Consider the following 22,017-nt stretch of genomic DNA (forward strand, 5'->3'; position numbering starts at 1 on the left):
AAACTTAATTTTCTGACAATTCAGACTTGATTCTGACAAGATTTCCAGCTCAATCTTAAATTCTTCAGCAAACTTGTATTTTCTGACAAACTCAAACACCTTGGACCCAATCCGTCCAGTACTGAATAGTTCTGACCAAAATAACTGACTTGCACCTTCTGTGCTTCTGACTTGCACCTTAATGTTCTCTGACATGCACCTTATGTGCTTCTGACTTAGGGTATTTGCACTTAATTTTGATCAACTCGACGTTCCAACCGATCGCGACGCGAATTACGAGACTTGCAACCCGATATTGACAGCAGCGAGTGGGCACAACCAGTGTAAAATGCAAAGTAAAAATGCCAATTAATATCAAGACCAATATTTGTTACGGACCGGGCACACACTTCATGCAACTTAAAAGACCAATTCACGGTTTAATTCTTTATTGATTCACATTTTCTTTGGCCTCATGCACCAAGCCTTCGAATACTTCCTGCTAGATTTGATTAACTGCCTCTCTGAATGCTGCGTCGATGGCTGGTTGCTGAAAATCAGCTGTTTTCTGCTGCGCTGCTGTTCAATTAGCTGTGATTTGCGTCGTTGCTGGCCAGTATTCCTCAAGGATTATTTGCGCACTTATTGTCCAAAATTGCAATGGCTGACACACTAGAGTCCGATGCACTTAATTGCATCCAAGCCAAGCCTTGGCTTTTCAAAAGAGGATGCACTTGTTTTGTCCTTAACAACAATCACTTCTGTTCGATTATTCGGCACTGCGATGGCGACTTTGTGAACAGAAAATGGTTCACACTTTTGCTGCTCGGGCGGAGTCCAAACTTCACTTAAAAACTTTAATGTCCAATTTATGTTCCGGAACCACTTTTCCGGACGGTCATCCGGCTCGAAGGACCAAATGTTTTGGCACCGGAACACTTTTTCGGACACGATTTAGTTAAGTCGCGACGATTCAGTTTGCTTTACTTAAAACACAACGTGATAACGGTAAACGACACCAAACCTAGAGCATATGCCGAATTTTTTGTTATTCAAGGTGTGTGTGTGTGTGTGTGATCCAACCAACGACCCCCTGAGCTGGCAGGTATGTTATGCAAAAGAGTCAATATAAATCAATCTGATTGAAACTGTTCAATTGCGGGTGCTGGTGGTGTTAGCTCTATTGAAATTCCAGAAACCCATTTCAGAATGACAGAGACCTAGCTGCACATTCCGAGGTAACTTTCCTTATCAATAAGCCCCGCCCAATCATAGCCGCATGACCAAATGGGTCATGTAATTATGATTAGACTTTCGATCTTTTATTGTTGATATGTTCAGCTACTAAAAAAATATAATTTCCTAATTATATAAATTTAGCACCCTAACACATCCAACAAAAGATAAACGTGTATTTAGTATGAGGTTTAGTTCAATAATGAATATATATATTATTTATGATGAATATGAATGTTATGGTTTAAATGATAATCAAAATAATTAATGTTGAAAACTGAATACCGGTTGGAATATCTGAAAGATGAAAATCATTTATATTAATTATAACACTTTTGCAGAATTGAATAATTAAAAATATTATATGTACAGATTGTTCGTATTTTTTCCTTTTTTAAAATGTAAATTCGGAGAAGGCGTACTAAATTATGCTTTCTGTTGTGCCTAGCGGGGTCCATCTGAAAAACCTAAATCATTATGAAACTCATAGTACTTTGAAATAGACAAGGTAGGCTATTCCGCCCTCTTCAACTATGTTGGTGAATGGCTCCAAAAAATAGTTGTGAGAATTGTTAGCAAATGTATGGAATTCATCTAAAAATCTTATTTTTTTAAAGAATTGGTAAGCAATAAAATTTTGAAAAAAATATGAGCTTATGCTTTTTAATACCATCAACCATGTTTGGCTCTTTGAATTATTAAAAAGTCTTATTTGAGGGGTTTTTAGGCGCCTCGAAAACAAAAAATTTGTTGATTTCTGTAATTTGATAGTCAGTTCTTGTGAAAATTTTCAAAGTAATCTCACAAAACGACTAATAGTCATCAAGATATTATGTACACTTCTTATTTCATGAAAACTTTGCCAAGAATGCAGGAGTTTTTTTCGCTGATTTTATCATACATTCGGGGCAGGCTTGCAATTTCTCTAACGAGAATCACCGATGTGCTCGGTTTTCGATTCTCGGTAGAGATTCTCTGAAACGCACCGCAGAGATTTTTAGCCGAACCTCTGTAGAGAATCTGTAAATCAACACGACAGAGCTAACACACACTACAGTGAAAAAATGTTTTCACCAAGGAGAGCGACAGCGACGGCAGCTGGCTTGGCTTGTTGCGTTTACCAACACATACGAAGCTGAACCACTCGCCCGAAACATTCATCGTTTGTTGATGCTATTATTATGCACACCGTCGTGTTTGTTTTTGTCTTTGCTTTTTGGTGGCTTCAACTAGTCGGTTCTGTGTTTTCACCGGGGTGCTCTACAGTGACAAATCGTCGCACGCCGGAGCTATTGAACTAAGGTGTGTGTGGCTTTCGAAACCGGGGTGCGAATAATGTGTGGAGAGGATCGAAAAATCTCACCCGGGTGATTTGCAACTTTCGCACGGGGGTGTTTTTTTCTCCGTTCTCCGTTTTTCTCTGTAGAGAATGGCATCTCTGATTCGGGGACGACGTAAAAATTCTCTTTTTAATGTTCACAATTTATGTACAATACTAAGAAATTCAATGCAAGCTTACCGTTTAATATGACCTCTGAGAATCAATCTTTGATTTCAAGAACTTTTCAGTAGAAACAAACGGCTAATAAAGACAAAATTAATGATTTTGATTTCTATTTCATAGAAAACCAGTAATATTTCATAACTATTTTTGTTTGTAGTAGGAATGCCGTGTACATACACGGAGCTGCCAAATGAGGTTAAGCGCAATGGCCTACCTGTTATATTTCAAAGTACTATGTATGAAACTATTTTTTTTTTTTTTTTTTTTTAATATATCTTTATTAGTACCAATTCATCATTACATTTATATTACATTAATACATTAAATTAGGTGTTCAGTTCAATAATGAACTTTCAGAGCCCTATAGTTTAATAATCACTAAAATTTATTTATTCGACTTAAATTTGCTGAGCACAATCAAGCATTTTTATAAAGGAGAACATCCTGTTTTTAAACTAAAAACTAAAGCTATCCTAAAATAAAACTAATTGTAGAGAGAGCGAATCTCTGCGATGGAAGACTGCATCGATTTGCCTCTGAAGTTGGAGATGATTTTGTTGGCCATCTCTTCGATAGATTCAATGCCTGCAATCCGATGAAGATCTTCGGTGCTGTGCAAAGGTGGAAGCCGCAAAATCATTTTCAGAACCTTGTTCTGAATCCTCTGGATGGCTTTCTTCCTCGTCGCGCAGCAGCTAGACCAAATCGGAACTGCATACATTATCGCTGGTCGGAAGACTTGCTTGTAAATAAGCATCTTATTCTTCAGGCAAAGTCGGGATTTCCTGTTGATGAGAGAATAAAGAGATTTAGTGTATTTATTACATTTAGATTGAATATCTTCAATGTGATTCTTAAAAGAAAGATTCCGATCAAGTGTGAGTCCCAAGTACTTCACGTGATCAGACCATTCTAAAGAAACCCCATTAAAAGTTATGGAATGATTTTCATTAGGTTTTAAAAAATTTGCTCTTGGCTTATGGGGAAATAAAATAAGTTGAGTTTTGGAAGCGTTAGGAGAAATTTTCCACATTTTCAAGTAATTCAAAAAGGAATTTAAATTTTGTTGCAATCTACTGCGTACCACCCGTAAATTTCGACCTTTGGCTGAAAGCAAAGTATCATCAGCAAATAATCTTCTACCTTTTCCTTCTGGTACATCAGGAAGATCAGAAGTAAAAATATTGTATAAAATTGGCCCAAGTATACTGCCCTGAGGGACACCAGCTCTAATGGGTGTCCTTACAGAGCATGAATTTTGATAGCTTACTTGTAAGGTTCGGCTAGTCAAATAATTTTGGTGAGATATACAGGAAAATCAAATCGAGCTAATTTAGCTACTAAACCTTTGTGCCAAACACTGTCAAAAGCTTTTTCAATATCTAGAAGAGCAACACCAGTTGAATAACCCTCAGATTTGCTAGCGTTAATCATATTAGTTACACTCAAAAGTTGATGTGTAGTAGAATGTCCATGACGAAAACCAAATTGTTCATCAGGGAAAATAGAATTCTGATTAATGTGAATCATCATTCTATTCAAAATAACTCTCTCAAATAGTTTACTTAAAGAAGGAAGCAAACTAATTGGTCGATAACTTGAAGGCTCTGAAGCACTTTTTCCAGGTTTCAAAATTGGAGTTACTTTGGCATTTTTCCATTTATTGGGAAAATAACCCAAGTGAAAACATTTATTGAAGATTTTAACTAAAAAATTTAAAGTGCTTTCAGGCAACTTTTTAATAAGAATATAGAAAATCCCATCTTCCCCCGGGGCTTTCATATTTTTAAATTTTTTAAAAATCAATTTAAGTTCATCAATATTTGTCTCACAAGAACTTTCAAACACAATTTGCTTAGAAAGAATATCATCAAATTCTAGGGAAATTTGAGCATCAATTGGACTTACAACGTTTAAATTAAAATCATGAGCTGACTCAAATTGTTGGGCTAATTTTTGAGCTTTTTCTGAATTAGTTAAAAGAAGTTTATCCCCATCTTTCAAAGTAGGAATTGGCTTCTGGGGTTTTTTTAGAATTTTAGTTAATTTCCAAAATGGCTTTGAGTAGGGTTTTATGTCCTCTACTGCTTTAGCAAAATTTTCATTACGAATGAAATTTAAACGACGTTTGATCTCTTTTTGAAGGTCACAATAAATTAATTTCAAATAAGGATCCCTAGTTCGTTGAAATTGGCGTCGACGAATGTTTTTCAGTCGTATCAAAAACTGAAGATCATCATCAATTAAAGGTTGATTAAATTTATGTTTAACTTTAGGTATTGAAGCGGCTCTAGCATTGACTATTGAAGTTGTCAAATTTTCTACAGCCAAATCAATATCTTCTATTGAATTCAATGGAACGTTTACATCTAAATTACGTTCAATAAAATTCATATATCGCTCCCAGTTAGCCTTTTGAAAATTGAAAGTTGATTTTAAAGGGTTTTCAATGGGACTTTGGGATAAAGAAAATGTTACTGGAAGGTGGTCTGAATCGAGGTCCGCATGAGTAACTAATTGACTACAATGCTCGCCTAAATCCGTTAGAACCAAATCAATTGTGGAGGGATTTCTAATTGAAGAAAAACAAGTATGCCCATTAGGATATTCAACAGTATAATAACCTGCAGAGCAGTCATTAAACAAAATATTCCCATTTGAATTTGATGAAATATTATTCCAAGATCGGTGTTTTGCATTAAAGTCACCAATAATAAAAAATTTAGATTTATTTCTGGTGAGTTTTTGTAAATCTCCCTTCAAAAAATTTTTCTGTTCACCGCTACATTGAAAAGGCAAATATGCGGCAACAATTATAATTTTCCCCATAGAAGTTTCTAATTCAATTCCAATTGTTTCTAAGACTTTCGTATTGAAAGAAGGAAGAAGTCTAAATTTGAGACGACTATTGATGACAATAGCTACACCCCCACCTTGTCGATCAAGTCGATCATTTCGTAAAATTTTAAAGAAAGCATTGCTTTTCAAGTTATTGTCTGGCTTTAAAAAAGTTTCAGTGATGGCAGCAATATGTATGTTTTGAGTTTTCAAAAATAAAAAGAACTCGTCTTGGTTAGCCAGCAAAGATCTAGCGTTCCAATTCATAATATTTAAACATCTATTTGGATCCATGAGGGAATCGTAAAGTCATAATAATTTTGTTAGCATAATTAAAAGAAGTTTGTAAAGCTTCAAACATTGAATTTGCTTTCAACATAAGTTGCATCATTTCCATTAAATTTTGATGCAAAAATTTTAATTTTTCCTCAGTAATCTCACCCAAATCAACAAAATTGTTAGAATCAGAAGAGGAAGGAGAAGAAAAAGTATTTGAATTTCGGGGATTTTCCCAAGCCTTCGCATGAACGTTGAGACTTGGTTTTTTCCCATTTTTATTAGTTAAACCTGAAGAAGGCAACCCATTTTCAACCACCTCTGAGAACGATAAACAACGAGTCTGTGGCGCAGAATCAGCCCAGGTAACATTAAAATCACTTCGGGTATTACCCAGCCGTGATTCCAATGTAGGCCGAGGCTGACTGCGAACAGGCAGGTTGTTTGCCGGTCTGACGTGTGTAGACGAAAAGGAGGAAGGAGGAGAAGAAACTTTTCTGGAAACTTTGGGGTTTTTCCTAGAAGCAACAATTTTTGCCCTAACGGGACAATCTAGAGAATTCGAGGAATGATTACCTGCGCAATTCGCACACTTAAAAAATTCTGTTTTTGGCTTATCACCACCAAAAAGGCATTTAGATTTTTCATGATCGAATGAGCCGCAAAACATGCATCTGGCATTCATTCTACAATTTTTAGTGCCATGACAAAAAGCTTGACAACGACGACATTGCGTAATATTTTGTAAAAAATTGGTATGGGATTTACGAAAAGGTTCAAATTTTACTCGACAATGAAACATAAGACGAGCCTTTTCCAAAATTTTCAAATTATTAACCTGATCCTTTTTAAAATGGATCAAATAAAGTTCAGGAGCAAAACCAACACTACTGGTATTATTCGTGTTGGTTCTTTTCCTCATTTGAATTACTTGAATTGGAGAAAAACCTAACAAAGAATTTAATTCATTTGTGATCTCATCCGGTGTCTGATCGCCGGTGAGACCACGAAGTACAACTTTAAAAGAACGATCACCTCTAGTGTCGTACGTAAAAAATTGGTGTTTTTTATTATTCAAATAATTTAAAATTTTTTGAAAATCATTAAAAGATTCCGCCAATATACGAGCAGTTCCCCTTCGACCGATCTGAAAAGAAATCTTCACATCCTTGACGGAAGTGACGATTTCTTTTCGAAAGGCATTGAAGTCAGGAATCGTGACCGTTATTGGTGGAATCTTTTCGTTTTTAAGAGTATAAGAAGAAGAAGAAGGTTTCTTAGTACTCTTATCAGAATTAAATATGAATATTTCCTCATCACCGATGTTATGAAGGACATCGAATGAATTGGAAATTTCAACTTTTTTGGCAGATGGCCCTGGATTAGGTTCAGCAATCCGTTTTCTTCCGGCCCTTGAGCCGGCCGAAGACTTCCCCATGCTGGAAAGAAAAGAGAAAATATGAATAAAAGAAAATGAAAATAATTTTAGCACTGAAAAGTGCTGATTGAAATACAGGTAAGGAAAAAATAAATAATGTAAAATGTTCCTGCAGGTACACAGCAACGATACGATGCTCCGGCGTACGTGTTGACGGCTCAACGGTACAGATGGAAGTGATGATGTATGAAACTATAATAATGTCTTTGAACGGCGTTGTTGATGCTAATGATGGATGAGTAAATCGTAAAATACTTAAGTGCAAAATATGTATTTATTAGTATTTTACATACTAGGCTTTTGTAATGGGACTATTCTTTGGTATAGAACTTGAATGTTTGATATAAATTTGATAGATAGTGAGACACGAACTGTAAATTTGTAGAATATTTAAAAAAAAAAATTAATAGGTTATCCAAGTTCGGAATTCAGCTGCTAAAATAATCATTAAAATAATGTTTTTCTACAACTCTTTAAATTTTTATCTAGAAAAAAATTGGCATTGATGTGAGGTTAAAAATAATTTTTTTTTATGGAAAAGATTAAATTTAAATTTGATTCGATACTGAATATCTTAATTTTTATTGAAATTTAAAACTTAAGTTTTAGCTATAACTTTTCCAAAAAAATTTCACAAAATATGTTTAAAAATTAAATTATTCAATTATACTCAATGGCCTTGTGATTTCCTTCGTTACTTATAAAATATGAAAAATGCCTTAAACAAATTGATGATATACATTGAATGTAATGAAAGTATTGATTTATTTTTTCACACAATAACAAAGACGCTCATTCATATTCGTATTGGCAAAAAAAACGTTAAAACACAATCTTACCACCGCTTCTTAACCCTAACAAGAACTACCTTATGTTTGAAAAGCTGTTGTGAATGCATAAGTCGTCATCTTACAATACAACGTTCGATTCATAAAATGCTTCAACATTGCAACACCGCTACGTTTTAACTAATTCTATCTCCAAAATAATTCCTTTCAAATAATCTTTGTGATGCTTTTTGTCATCATGAAATAAAATAATGAAAAATGAAATACCGTTGCGTCGAGCTGGAAACGAAAAAATTTAAAACATTTTAAAAAATATTTAAATATTTTCAATCATTTCTCTACTAGTTGTAGCTGTAATTATTTTTTTAAAGAATGTTTTGAAATAAAATGATATTTTTTCAATAACCAATAATAATACGACTGTAAAAAAAATTAAAGCATCTAAAGTATGAAATTAATCAATGTCCCACCAATCCCCTGACATTTACAGTAAAAATATGAATGTTATGACAATGACATTATGATAAATTTTACAAAGTGTTGTTTCCAGAACGAATGTTTCATCAATTAAAATTTTACATGAAAATTTATATAGATAATAAGATCATTTGGGGCCAGGCTGATGGATGAAGAAAATTTTATCGCTAGGTTTACTCAGGTAATGTCTCTATTTTTACCGCTTCTGGGGTACTCACCCGGAATTTTGCTAAAATCATATACAAAATTTTCGGAAACTATCGTTTACTTTAGCAAAATTAGTAGATAATCTTTTATTATGATGTATATAATTATAATTCTGGAAGAATTGAAAAAAATGTTGATGAGTAATTCAATTAAATAATTTGTTGACAAAAATTATCAGAAGATCCCTAGAAAATGATAAATAACCACGGCCACCTAAGGCACTTGCACCGCGCATGCGCCTTAATTCTTCACCTATTTTTGAATTGGTGAAAGAAAGCTCCGTCCTTTTCTTCTACCTGAAACTTATGTACAATCACAAAAAAAAACCATCTATCTGTACTGTTTCCATCAATATGAACAGTCGAGACTATTGAGACAAGACAAGACCAACGCAGGAGCGTACACAACGCCAAACGCGCCAGTACACCTTCATTCTGAGTGAATCGAATGAGATTTAACAAAAAAATTAAACCACAACCAAGACTAGTCACACTAATTAGAGCAAGTTCACTGGTTGAGATGGAGATAGAAATTTCGAAGGTTTACAACACATCACAACACATTTGCCGTCCACCGGTGTTGGGAAAATCTGATATTCGAACAGTTTCGCGCTGCAAAATTTGTATCGTATAACACTTTTTGGCGGAGGGTGATAGAAAAACACGATGTTTTGCAACACCGAACCGAGTGATAGAGTCGGCGTTGCAATACAGTATTCGTGCATGAAACCCTTCGGTGCTGCCATCTAACTTATGCTCAAAACCTCAGTTGAGGGGAAAATAAAGGAAATTGAGCAATTTCAGGATTTAAACATAAAGTGATATTTTCTTTTTTTTTTTAATCTTTTATCACTTAAATTGATACGAATTGCAATGAAGTTATTCAACTCTTTCAAACTTACAGCCAATTTTATTCATGCCCTTGCCAATCAAATACATTTTGAGGCGCAGAGATGCCAGATAGCTGGGTGAATAAATAAATTCTGCTTGTTTGTTTTGTTTGAGCGGTTTTCGGGAGTAGGAAATTGTTTCGTTTTTTTATTTGAAAAAGATATTCCGACGGAATGTCCGATAACAAGTTCGGAACGCCGCCTTTAATGGATCCATCATATTTAGAAAACGGAACCCTCGCTGTTAATTCGACAAGTGTCAATCAGATCAAACGTAGGCGTCGAATCGGGAGTAAAATTCAGCTTGTGTTTGAATTACCTATACTTTTTATACGTCACTTGCTTAATTATCACTTTGAAAATGATTTAGGAAGAGTTCAAAAACTTTATCAACTCGTGTAATCAAATGCACTCCAACACAAAACTCCTAATCCTGCAGAATACAGTTTAATATTGGAATGCATTATAACTTAAACAATACTTGTTCATACATATAAATAATAAAATTTTCATATTGACACTAGGTACTATTTCAAGTTAATGATCAAGTAAAATGAATTTGTTTTCAACTTTCAAACGGTGAATTCAAAATAAAAAAAGTCAGTAAAATTACTGAAAAGCAAATTCACTTGGCATCGCTGGTTGCTTTCGATTTTATACCTTCGTATTCTATCACACCGGTGGACGGCCAACATTTTTGGTCTATATTTCACGATAGAAAAATTCCCATCTGTGCTACAGCTGTCAAAATTCCTACCACTTTTTCCCAACACCATTGGACTTGCTCTTAGAGCAAGTTCACTGGTTGAGATGGAGATAGAAATGTTGAAGGTTTACAACACATCACAACACATTTGCCGTACACCGGTGTTGGGAAAATCTGATATTCGAACAGTTTCGCGCTGCAAAATTTGTATCGTATAACACTTTTTGGCCGAGGGTGATAGAAAAACACGATGTTTTGCAACACCGAACCGAGTGATAGAGTCGGCGTTGCAATACAGTATTCGTGCATGAAACGCTTCGGTGCTGCCATCTTTCTTATGCTCAAAACCTTAGTTGAGGGGAAAATAAAGGAAATTGACCAATTTCAGGATTTTAACATAAAGTGATATTTTCTTTTGTGAACAATTCTCTTATCACTTAAATTGATACGAATTACAAAGAAGTTAATCAACTCTTTAAAACCTACAGCCAATTTTTGTCATGCCCTTGCCAATTGAATTGGCTATCATACATTTCGAGGCGCAGAGATGCCAGAAAGCTGGGTAAATAAATTTTGTTTGTTTGAGCGGTTTTCGGGAGTAGGAGTTTCATTTTTTTATTTGAAAAATGTTATTCCGTCGGAATGTCCGGTATCAAAGTTTTAACGTCGCCTTTAATGGTCCATCATCTTTAGAAAACGGAACCCTCGCTGTTAATTCGTCGAGTGTCAATCATATCAAACGCAAATTATTTTATAACTCAACCCCATATTCCAAATTTTAGGTTGTGCTGCCGGTATGCAGAAAATGAGCACTTTTTTTAAAAGATTTGTAAGCGTTTATGAAAAAAAAAATCGTGCCGGAACCAAAAAAAATCAACAAAGCTGTTGTTTCATAGATGAGACATGCTCAGTTGAGTGAAACTTGTATACTCATCCAATGCAAAACTCTCTCAACAACTTAGAAAAAGTTTTAAGAATGGTATTAGCACTACTATTTCAATAAAGTGAATTTGATTTCAATTTTTAAACGATCAATTCGAAATAGGAAAAATAGTAAAAATACTGAACAGCAAATGCACTTGGCATCGCTGGTTGCCCCCAATTTTATACTTTCGTTTTCTATCACACCGGTGGACGGCCAACATTTTTGATCTATTTTTCACGATACAAAAATTCCCATCTGTGCTACAGCTGTCAAAATTCCTACCACTTTTTCCCAACACCACTGGACTTGCTCTTAGAGCGAAAAATTACAATAACATTAAAGCTGAGATTCTTTCCCTGGATTCTTGAATATACAACTGTTCTCTGAATCACAGCCCCGCAATCGCGAAGATGTCTCCATGTCTATATGGTTCGCACTTCGTTCAAGCTTCTCTTGTTTCTTCTACCCTCCTCCCCTCTTTCCCAAGTACTATTTCCCTCCTGCTTTATCTACTAAAGCCTAGTCCACACTAGCAGACGGTTCGTCTCGAGACGGTCTCAGCGTCTCCCATTTTCTTCGGGAGACACTAAGACCGTCTCAGGTTTCCAACAACAACAACAGACAACAAGTCCGTCTCATAACCAGCGTTACCACATATACAGATTTTTCAGTGAACATACAGATTTTTTTGAAATTTTCAAACCAAGAATCTGTATATACAGATTACAGATAATTGGAAATTTATAAAGATTTTATACAGATTTTCAGTAAATGAAAAAATTTCTATGATATTTTGATTATGCTTTGAGTTAATCGAGAATAATCTCCTTTGATGATCCAACGTTCAAGCCATCAATTGTCATGCTCACAAATGAGAAAAATCTTCCAGATTATAGTTCGGAACTGCATCAATGCAAGGGTTTGAAAAGAGTTTTCAAACCTGTGTTAGAAAATCATACACCAAGATCAGACATTACACGAAATGTAACTTTTAATGGTACCTAGTTAAATATTATTGACTAACTTCAGCTGCAGTGAATATTTTTCTTGCAGTATACAGCGATTACAACTAAATACAGAAACTGATCAGAGACAATTGAAACAATTTCCAAATCCCATCTGATTGTTAAACTCCGGTTGGACAAAGATCGTTGCATTTTATAAAACATATCCACTTTAAAGTTGGTGTGACCTTATTTTTTACATGTAGCGGTAGCAGATATGTATTTTGTTCGTTGTACTGGAAATATAATTTCGTGCAATGTTCCGAAGTCGCAATTATTTGTACAAAAAAAAAAAAGAGCGGATTTCATGTAGCAAAATCACAGGATTAAAACTGATTTGAAAGATCGAACAAATGTCGCAGTTCGCAATAATGAAGAGGGCAACTAGATTAGTGCGCCACGCATTATAAAAAAGGTCGCCGTAGTGCAATGTTAGTATCCGGAATCAAAATTTTGAATACAGATTTTAATACAGATTTTTGAGATTTTATACAGATTTAAAAGATTTTTTGCCTCGAAAATACAGATTTAATTGTGGCAACGCTGCTCATAACAAAAATCGCAGTTCATGTTGCCTAGTGTGGACTAGGCTTAACACTTGTCGATAGAAAATTTAAGCGTTGTCACGGAAAATTACATCTCATACACAGTCTACATCTCTCCCTCTTCTTCATTAAGGCTTATCGATTGATGGTCCTAATGCAGCAGAGTAAGACAAACGTACTTTTTCTATGCGACGATGGATAAAGAAAGATAACTTTGTCATGGGGGAGAAAGAAATAAATAGAGAAAAGCACATGTGTATTGAAACGTTCTCACTGGGTTTCTGCTGTTGGTGTCCCTCGCTTGCTTCGATTGATTTGGCTTGTACCGACGCGTTCATTGATTCGATTTTCCACCAGATTACTTTCACTAAATTTTAACGAAATATTTTCACTATTACGAGGGCTTCTCACAATGTTTCTTCCAATTTCACTTTGAATTCTTCGAAATGCAATAATTATTCTAAACATTCACTCCCAATCTTCATGAGGCGGCTTCATATTCTGGCAATTACGAATCGAGAAAAAAAAACGCGGACGGATCAAACCGAAAACGTGACCGTTCAACACGACACTCAGAACGAGACTCGCCGATTTTTTTGTTATTCAAGGTGCACGTAAATCGCTGCTTTGCAAAAGGACGGCAGAAGACCTTAAAGTCCTCAAAGTTGGACTTGCTGTAAGCAATATTGAGGTTAAAAGCGAAATCTTTCCAAAATTCCCAAACATCCAGATAAAGCTTTCAATCGATAAGACAATTCCTCCCAAGAAATTAGCTTATTTGAGGATTCCAGCAGCTATGGAAGGAAAGGTTGACGCCAAAATTCAACAAATGTTGAGAAGTGATGTGATTGAACCAGCCGCTGGTCCACCTGAATGGATATCTCCAATGGTAGTCGTACCTAAGGGGAAGGACGACATACGGCTATGCATTAATATGAAGTTTCCAAATCAGGCAATCCAACGGGAACACTATCCCTTACCAATGATCGACACACTTCTTAACAAACTGAGAGGCTCGAGATTTTTTTCAAAATTGGACATAACATCAGCATTCCACCACATTGAACTGCATCCGGATTCACGAGGAATCACTACATTCATGACAAGCAGAGGCTTGATGAGGTTTAAAAGGCTGATGTTTGGGATAAACTGTGCGCCGGAGATCTTCCAGCGAGTCATGTGTGAAATGTTGGCTGGTGTGGAAGGTGTTATTGTCTACATTGACGATATAGTAGTAGCCGGGCAAACCAAGGAACAACATAATGCCAGACTGGAAGAAGTATTGTCGATTCTCCGTAACAATAACGCTACACTCAATAAGGAAAAGTGCCTAATTGGGGTAAAACAACTTGAGATTCTGGGATACAACGTAAGTGCTGTAGGAATAAGTCCGTCCGAGGAGAAAATCTCCGCTATTCAGAATTTTAGGCAACCAGATACCAGAGAAGAGGTTCGCAGTTTCTTAGGCCTCATCAACTTTATTGGGCAGTTCATTCCTCATCTATCCACAAGAACGGAACCTTTACGTCAATTCATGAGAGGTGAAGTAGAGGTATTTGGCGAAGACCAAAGAAAAGCTTTTGATGATCTTCGAAACGAAATGTCTGGTGCTGTTCTCAGGTTGGGGTTCTTTGATCCAAATGACGAAACCGAATTGTACGTTGACGCTTCTCCAGTAGGGCTAGGCGCCGTTCTTTCTCAAAAAAATAGTTCCGGTATGTCGCGAATCAAAAGTTTTGCGTCGAAGGGCTTGACGAAAACTGAACGAATCTACCCTCAAACGCAGCGGGAAGCCCTTGCAGTGGTCTGGGCCGTTTATCCATATTTGTTTGGCATTGAATTCACCGTTTACACCGATCACAAGACTCTGGAGTATATTTACGGAGGTAAACATCGCGACGGGAAGCGTGCGTGTTCTAGGGCAGAAGGCTGGGCACTGCGCCTTCAACCGTACAGTTTTCAGATAAAGCATATTCCTGGATCAAATAATATCTCTGATATACTCTCCCGGCTCTGTCCTCAATCTGACTCTGAAAAGCCGTTCGACGAAGAATCTGAGCACTACATATGCGCTATTGAGGACTCTTTAGTAGCCATTACCCTTGAAGACATCCGGACTGAAACAGCAAATGATGAAACCTTAAATGCAGTGATGAAATCCATTCAAAACCAAACATGGCCTCCAAATCTTTGTCACTACCAAACCTTTTCAAAGGAACTCGGAGTGATCGATGGTGTTATAGTTCGAGATGATCGAATCGTGCTCCCACTTAAATTACGATCGAAAGCGTTGGACATCGCGCATCGAGGGCATCCAGGGGTCGTGAGTATGAGACGAAATCTCCGTCAAAATGTGTGGTGGCCCTACATGGATCGCGACGTTGGTAATCGAATTCAGGAATGCGCAGGATGTGCAGCAGTAAGCGCTCAGGGCCATGCTGAGCCGATGCTACGGAAAGAAATGCCCGAACGCGCATGGGAGGAAATCGCAGTTGATTTTTTCTCGGCGAAGGAGTGCGCTACCTTCCTTGTGGTGGTTGATTACTACAGTCGCTTTTTGAAGGTCATTGAAATGAAAGGAACCACAGCCTCTAAGACCATCGAAGCCCTTGAGTCCGTGTTCAGCGAACAAATGTATCCTGAGACAATAAGAAGCGACAACGGGCCACCAATTTCAAGCGAGGAGTTTTCCGATTACTGCGTTCGAAAGAATATCCGTTTAGTCCGCACCATTCCATACTGGCCGCAAATGAATGGCCTCGTTGAAAGACAAAACCAGGGGGTTTTGAGGGCTTTGAAAATTGCGAAGGCTGTCAAAGCAGATTGGCGTAAGGCGGTAAGAGACTACGTCCACATGTACAACACGACACCTCACACGATGACTGGTAAGGCTCCATTTGAATTATTGGGGCTTATTCTGCGACGCGAGTGACGTGACTTACGAAATTTCATATCGTTTTGCTGGCTTAAATAGCCTCTCTAGCCTCAAAATTTTCGTTCGGATGAGCTGTTATTGGTCTTCAGAGCTCATCGATAGACAAATATCTTTTCTGAATGATTTTCTGGAGTCAGGACGAAGAAGTGAAATTTCGTGAGTCACGTCACTCGCGTCGCAGAATAAGCCCCATTAACTGGAAGACCTGTTAAAGACTTACTACCATCCTTACGTACCGAACCGTATTGGAAGAGAGATGACGGCGAACGTGACATTGACGCTATAAAAAAGATGAAAGGGAAGATTTATGCTGATAAGCGCATGCATTCCAAACCTTCTGAAATTGTCGAGGGCGATACGGTTATTCTGAGAAATTATGAAACCGGGAAGTTAGAACCAAATTTCAAACTTGAGAAATTCAAGGTTATCCGGAAAAAAGGCAACGATACAATTGTGGCAAACGAAGAAGGTGTACGATATCGGCGTCCTGTTTCTCACTTGAGGAAATGGCATAGTTCTATACAGAATAAAGATGAATGCCTTTCCGAGGATAAAACAGCCACGGAACAGGCGAAACCATCACAAAACGAGCAGCATGATGGAGAACCAGCATTGAAGCGTTCGAAACGTTCACGGAAGGTTCCGGCTAAATATAACGAATAGGTAATCCGTATCATTATTTTTTTCCATTTTATATTTCATCCTCATATACATGCTTTTGCTAAAATTCTTTTCATTCCAGGGCAGAAGAGGGATTGTAGAGTTATAATCCAATCGGTTTGCGAACTATCCCCAACATCCCTTAATCTATTGAAGCAAGAGAGAACCCGAGAGAGAAAACATCCGAGAGATGGACTCGTTTATCCAATCCCCGAGCGATGTGGATGACTCGATAGTACAGTCAGTGAATAACTAACCTTTGTAGAGATCGGGAGTAAAAAGAAAGTTGTTTCCAATCCGTGTGTTTATTTCATTCGAGTGTAAAGTGTCCCTTCCCCCAATTGGCAGATTCTACAATTGGAAGTCGTCCACAAGAGGTAATTTATTAAGTCATCAAAATCGGTTGTTGTTTTAGAATCATTAAATGTTCACAATCGTACAAAGCTACGTTTAACTTCCTTTTCCCTTTCGTATAAGTATGCATCGATTTGCATGAGATTTGCGCTTCTTCGAAGTGCGCCGCTCCAATCAACCACACAGTTACTAATGCTGCCTGCTATGTAAAAACAACTTATCGATACATACAAGTTATTGCTTTTGCTGAAATGAAACTAATTTTCCTAACATGTGTTTCAGAAGAATGTGTATGTGCTTTCCGAAGAGACGAATTAGTTTTCCTCTCATTTTATCCGCCTCTCTTTCTCTCATCTCAACTGTCATATACCATCAGTATGAATAAGTTTAACCTAAAAGGCTTCCTCCCAAGAGCACGGCCCTCAACCGGCATTTACATTTAATTTCCATCTCCTCATTGCTCGGCCCTCAACCGGCATCCTCATTTTTTTAAGCACTTTGACCGAAGCCAGACTTGCTTCCTCTAGATCGCGCGGTCCTCAACCGGCATCATCATCAGTATGCGTGAGATTTTAACAAATTAAAATCATCTACTTATTGCTGCGCGGTCCTCAACCGGCATTTCATCAGTGTGAATACTTTTTACTCAAATCAGAATATTTCCTCTTAAAGCTCGGCCCTCAACCGGCATCTTCAAATTTCTTACGGTTGCGCGGTCCTCAACCGGCATTTCATCAATGTGACTTCTTTTACCTCGAATCAGAACACTTCCCTTAATAGCGCGGCCCTCAACCGGCATATTCTTACGTGTGAACTATTTGGTCAAAAGCTTTTCTCTTGTCAGCACGGCCCTCAACCGGCACAACCAATACACACCGAAACATTACATTAGTACAAGAAACGGCACGGGAAACTGGAGAAAAAAACACACACACGCATCTTTCCATTAATATTGCATTCTCAACGCGTCGCCATTACGAAAAACTTTAAAACTTATGGAACGCGTTGCAAGTAAAGAAAAGAGCACATCACTTTTACATTCGCAAAATAGTTATCATCACCAAATCACTGAGCAGTTTTTCACTTTACTCACCTTATTTAGACCGGCTGCGCCAATTGTAGAATCTGCCAATTGGGGGAAGGGACACTTTACACTCGAATGAAATAAACACACGGATTGGAAACAACTTTCTTTTTACTCCCGATCTCTACAAAGGTTAGTTATTCACTGACTGTACTATCGAGTCATCCACATCGCTCGGGGATTGGATAAACGAGTCCATCTCTCGGATGTTTTCTCTCTCGGGTTCTCTCTTGCTTCAATGGATTAAGGGATGTTGGGGATAGTTCGCAAACCGATTGGATTATAACTCTACAGGTAAAAGGGCTAAACGAGTAGTAGTTGATTTTCTCTTTTCGCTTTACTCTGAAATGCTGTTAGTGACCCAAAATCGCACAAGGCAACCACAATACAGACCCCGATCGTTTTTGGCAACAATCGATTTTAGAAACATCCGATTTTGGCACATGTCCCTAAATCAAACAAATAACAGAAACAATATAACCTTATAGTTTTCGCTTTAATAGGATCAACACAATTTAGACATATTAGCATGATAGACATAATACAATAACATAAATAGCAAATATGGCAAAAAACAAAAACTATCGACAAAACACGAAAAGTGCTAAATGCACCAAAAACATGACAAAAAAGGTAGTTCTAAGTAAAAACGAAGTTGGGAAAAAAATCGTTCGATTTTGACAACACAAAATGTTCGAGCGGGTTGCCAAAAGCAATCAGGGTCTGGTTCTTCTAGTTTGTTCCTTTCAACTAATACCAATATTGTAAAGCTTTCGTGCGGTTTTTAGTCATTTGCAGAATTTTAAAGGAAGCCGCCATCTTGGATTTCATGATGTCGTTTGATAGAAAACTTCGACTTCTACTCGTTTGGTCCTTTCACACAATGCCTATATTGTGTTAGTTTCATGCGATTTTCAGTGTTTAACAGCATTTTAAAGTTCAGTGAAAGCCACCATCTTGGATTTCGAGATGCACCTGATAGCGAAATTTGACTTCTTCTAGGTTAGCCCTTTTAGTCAATATCCATATTGTGAGAATTTCATGCGATTTTTAGTTATTTACAGCATTTTAAGGTTCAGCGAAAGTCGCCATCTTGGATTTCAAGATGATCTGATAGAGAAATTCCACTTAATCTGATTAAGCCATTTTACCCAATGACCATATTGTGGGAATTTCTAGTGACTTTCAATGATTTCAATAATTTTATAGTTCAGTAGAAGCCGCAATCTTGGATTTCAAGATGACACCTGATAGCGACATTTGTATTCTACTCGTTGATTCTTTTCAACTTATACCCATATTGTGGGAGTTTCATGTGATTTTCAGTGATTAACAGCATTTTAAAGCTCAGTGGAAGCCGCCATCTTGGATTTCAAGTTGACGTCCGATAGCGAAATTCGACTTCTTATAGTTTAGCCCTTTCACCAAATACCAATATGGTGGGCCTTTCATGCGATTCTCAGTGACTAACAGCATTTCAAAGTTCAGCGGAAGACGCCATCTTGGATTTTAAGATGGCGTCGAAAAGAAAAAAATCGACTTCTTCTAGTTGAGCCCTTTCAACCAATACCCATATAGTGGTTATTTAATGCGACTTTTTGTCATTTACAGCATTAAAAGTTCAGCGGATGCCGCCATCTTGGATTTCAAGATGGCGTCTTATAGCAAAATTCGACTTCTACTAGTTTAGCCCTTTCACCCAATACCCATTTTGTTGGGGTTTCATGCGATTTCAAGTCATTTACAACATTTTAAAGTTCAGCGGAAGCCGCCATCTTGAATTTCAAGATGGCGTCAGACAACGAAATTTGACTTCAACTCATGATTTATTCCACGGGTCATTCACAACCAATCCCTTTTTATTCAAAAAGTCTGTCCTCATTAACTGTACTAATGATTAACAACTGAGAAATGAGGAACTCATCCTAAGCGTGTAATTGGTTGGCTTGCGAGAGAAACGTCAAATCGTAGCTTTTTTGGGGTCATCATTAAACCATAATAAAACTATGAATTGACTCACGCCATGTTGGTTGCAAAATCAAAGGGCTCAAAATGACGGCATGTTGATGGATTCACAATGCAAGCATTGGAAAATATTTTTCAGGCCTTTTTTCCATCAATTCCATCATGATTGACCATCAGATTTGACGAGGCGCATTTATTTTAAGATACTATTTCATACACATTTTACCTAAAATCTTGACTGGCAGTACCAAAGAGGCTCATAATAAGGTTAAAACATTGGTATTTCGGCTGGTATTGGTATTTTGGCATTCATCAACCATTAGAGCAAGTTCACTGGTTGAGATGGAGTTGGAAATTTCAATGGTTTACATCACATCACAACACATTTGCCGTCCACCGGTGTTGGGAAAATCTGATATTCGAACAGTTTCGCGCTGCAAAATTTGTATCGTATAACACTTTTTGGCTGAGGGTGATAGAAAAACACAATGTTTTGCATCACCGAACCGAGTGATAGAGTCGGCGTTGCAATACAGTATTCGTGCAGGAAACGATTCGGTGCTGCCATCTTTCTTATGCTGAAAACCTCAGTTGAGGAGAAAATAAAGGAAATTGAGCAGTTTCAGGATTTTATTATTAAGTTATGTTATCATTTTTTTTAAAAAAAGCTGATCTCTTAAATAGATAAGAATTAGAAAGAAGTTAGTCAATTATTTAAAACTTACAGCCAATTTTTTTCATACCATAGCCAATTGCGTGCGCCATCACTTATTTGAGGCGCAGAGATGCCAGATAGCTGGGTGGTAAATATATTCAGTTTGTTTGTTTTGTTTGTGTGGTTTTCGGAATCTGACAAAATGAAAATCTACCGCGGTACGGTTCGGGCAAGTTTTACAAGATTCGGTGTTAGTGTCCCCGGAAAGTGTCCCAGGCCTGGTATTTGTTCATACTCCAAAGCATAATTTGCCAATCGTCGACGCTGGAAACAATCATCAGCAAGGATGGATAAAGAGCTGTGACCCAGTTAAGACCGCTTGAGAAAAATGATCGCGGACGGATTCTCATTAGATCATTGGAACGGGCCGGTCCTGGAGCAACGTTCTTTTCACGTGGAGATATCTCAAATACCTGCCAATTCTGGATCGGTAGGCGACTGCGGTGTAGGTTTGTGCGAAGGTATTTATTCATTATTAAATTAATCTAACTGTAATCTTTTTTATTCCAGGCACTGGCGGAACACAGTCTAGTCTGGTGGAAGGTTTGATATTGCCGAGAAATGAAACCCAATCGGCCAGCTGCAACGCGTGAAAGTGGATGCGTAGGCGCTGGCGCTGATTCCATTATTGTTGATAGTGAGTTAGTTAAATGTCAAATAGTATCTATAATTAACAAGCTAAAGCAAATTATTTCATTTTAGAACTGGTGAACGATGGTTAGCTTCTAGCGATGGCAATAAAAACGCGACTGAAGGAAACGAAACTGGACCGTATTGAGTTGGGTAATGCCCGAACTGCAGCACCAAGGATCCCCGTTTTGTTTACGCTTGATTCCCAGCAAAAAATCTGCGTTAAAATGTATATTATGATAAGGAGGATGATAGGATTGCCTTGAACTGGAACTTTCAAAAGAGGTTTCTGCGAACATCCGTAGTTTGCGGAAGGTAGTCATTTTAATTATTTATTTCGAATTTAATATGCATATAATTGTTGTGTCCAACTGGGCACACTGTGTTCTAAAACAGCCTGAGTTGAGGAAGACAAATAAATACACAAGAGATGCGGGCATTGCCTTGTGAATCCTCCTACAAACAACAAGTGTTTTTTATCCTCCCTCTGTGAATCCGAACGTATTAGTTGGCGACGGGAAAACTGGTGTTGCACGAAAAGTGAAAGTGGTTCATTTTATTCGGTTGTTCGGTGTGCGATATTTTTTGTAGCAGCAACTGCTGTTTAAAAAAAAAAAAGGGAAACCTGAAGTAGTTTTTTTCCCTGGTCCAGCCAATTGGCAGACATAACCATCATCATCTTCGTCACAGTGTGCTGGAGTAGTAAGTAATTTTGAAAGTGAAGCAAATGCTCGCTGATTTTTAAATCGTTAATTTATGATACTAAGTGGTTGATTAAAAAAAACGCGAGTTTTTGGGTTTTGGTGGCGAAATAAAGGATATTATACGCCATTTTCCCTTTATTACAAGTGTAATAAAGTGC

The 22,017-nt window shown here is 37.3% G+C and overlaps 1 protein-coding gene and 1 long non-coding RNA gene across 2 annotated transcripts in view; both read left to right on the forward strand.

Annotated features, from left to right (window-relative positions):
- Window positions 1-22,017, forward strand: part of LOC129755986 (putative inositol monophosphatase 3) — a 190,549-nt gene that overhangs the window by 131,166 nt on the left and 37,366 nt on the right. The window lies entirely within an intron of this gene.
- On the forward strand, window positions 18,145-21,867 carry LOC129756053 (uncharacterized). Its single transcript, XR_008739383.1, has 3 exons — window positions 18,145-20,974; window positions 21,036-21,162; window positions 21,228-21,867. It is a non-coding gene; the product is annotated as an uncharacterized LOC129756053 (long non-coding RNA).

The sequence above is a fragment of the Uranotaenia lowii genome, chromosome 1 (genome assembly GCF_029784155.1).
Source record: "Uranotaenia lowii strain MFRU-FL chromosome 1, ASM2978415v1, whole genome shotgun sequence".
Taxonomy (NCBI): domain Eukaryota; kingdom Metazoa; phylum Arthropoda; class Insecta; order Diptera; family Culicidae; genus Uranotaenia; species Uranotaenia lowii.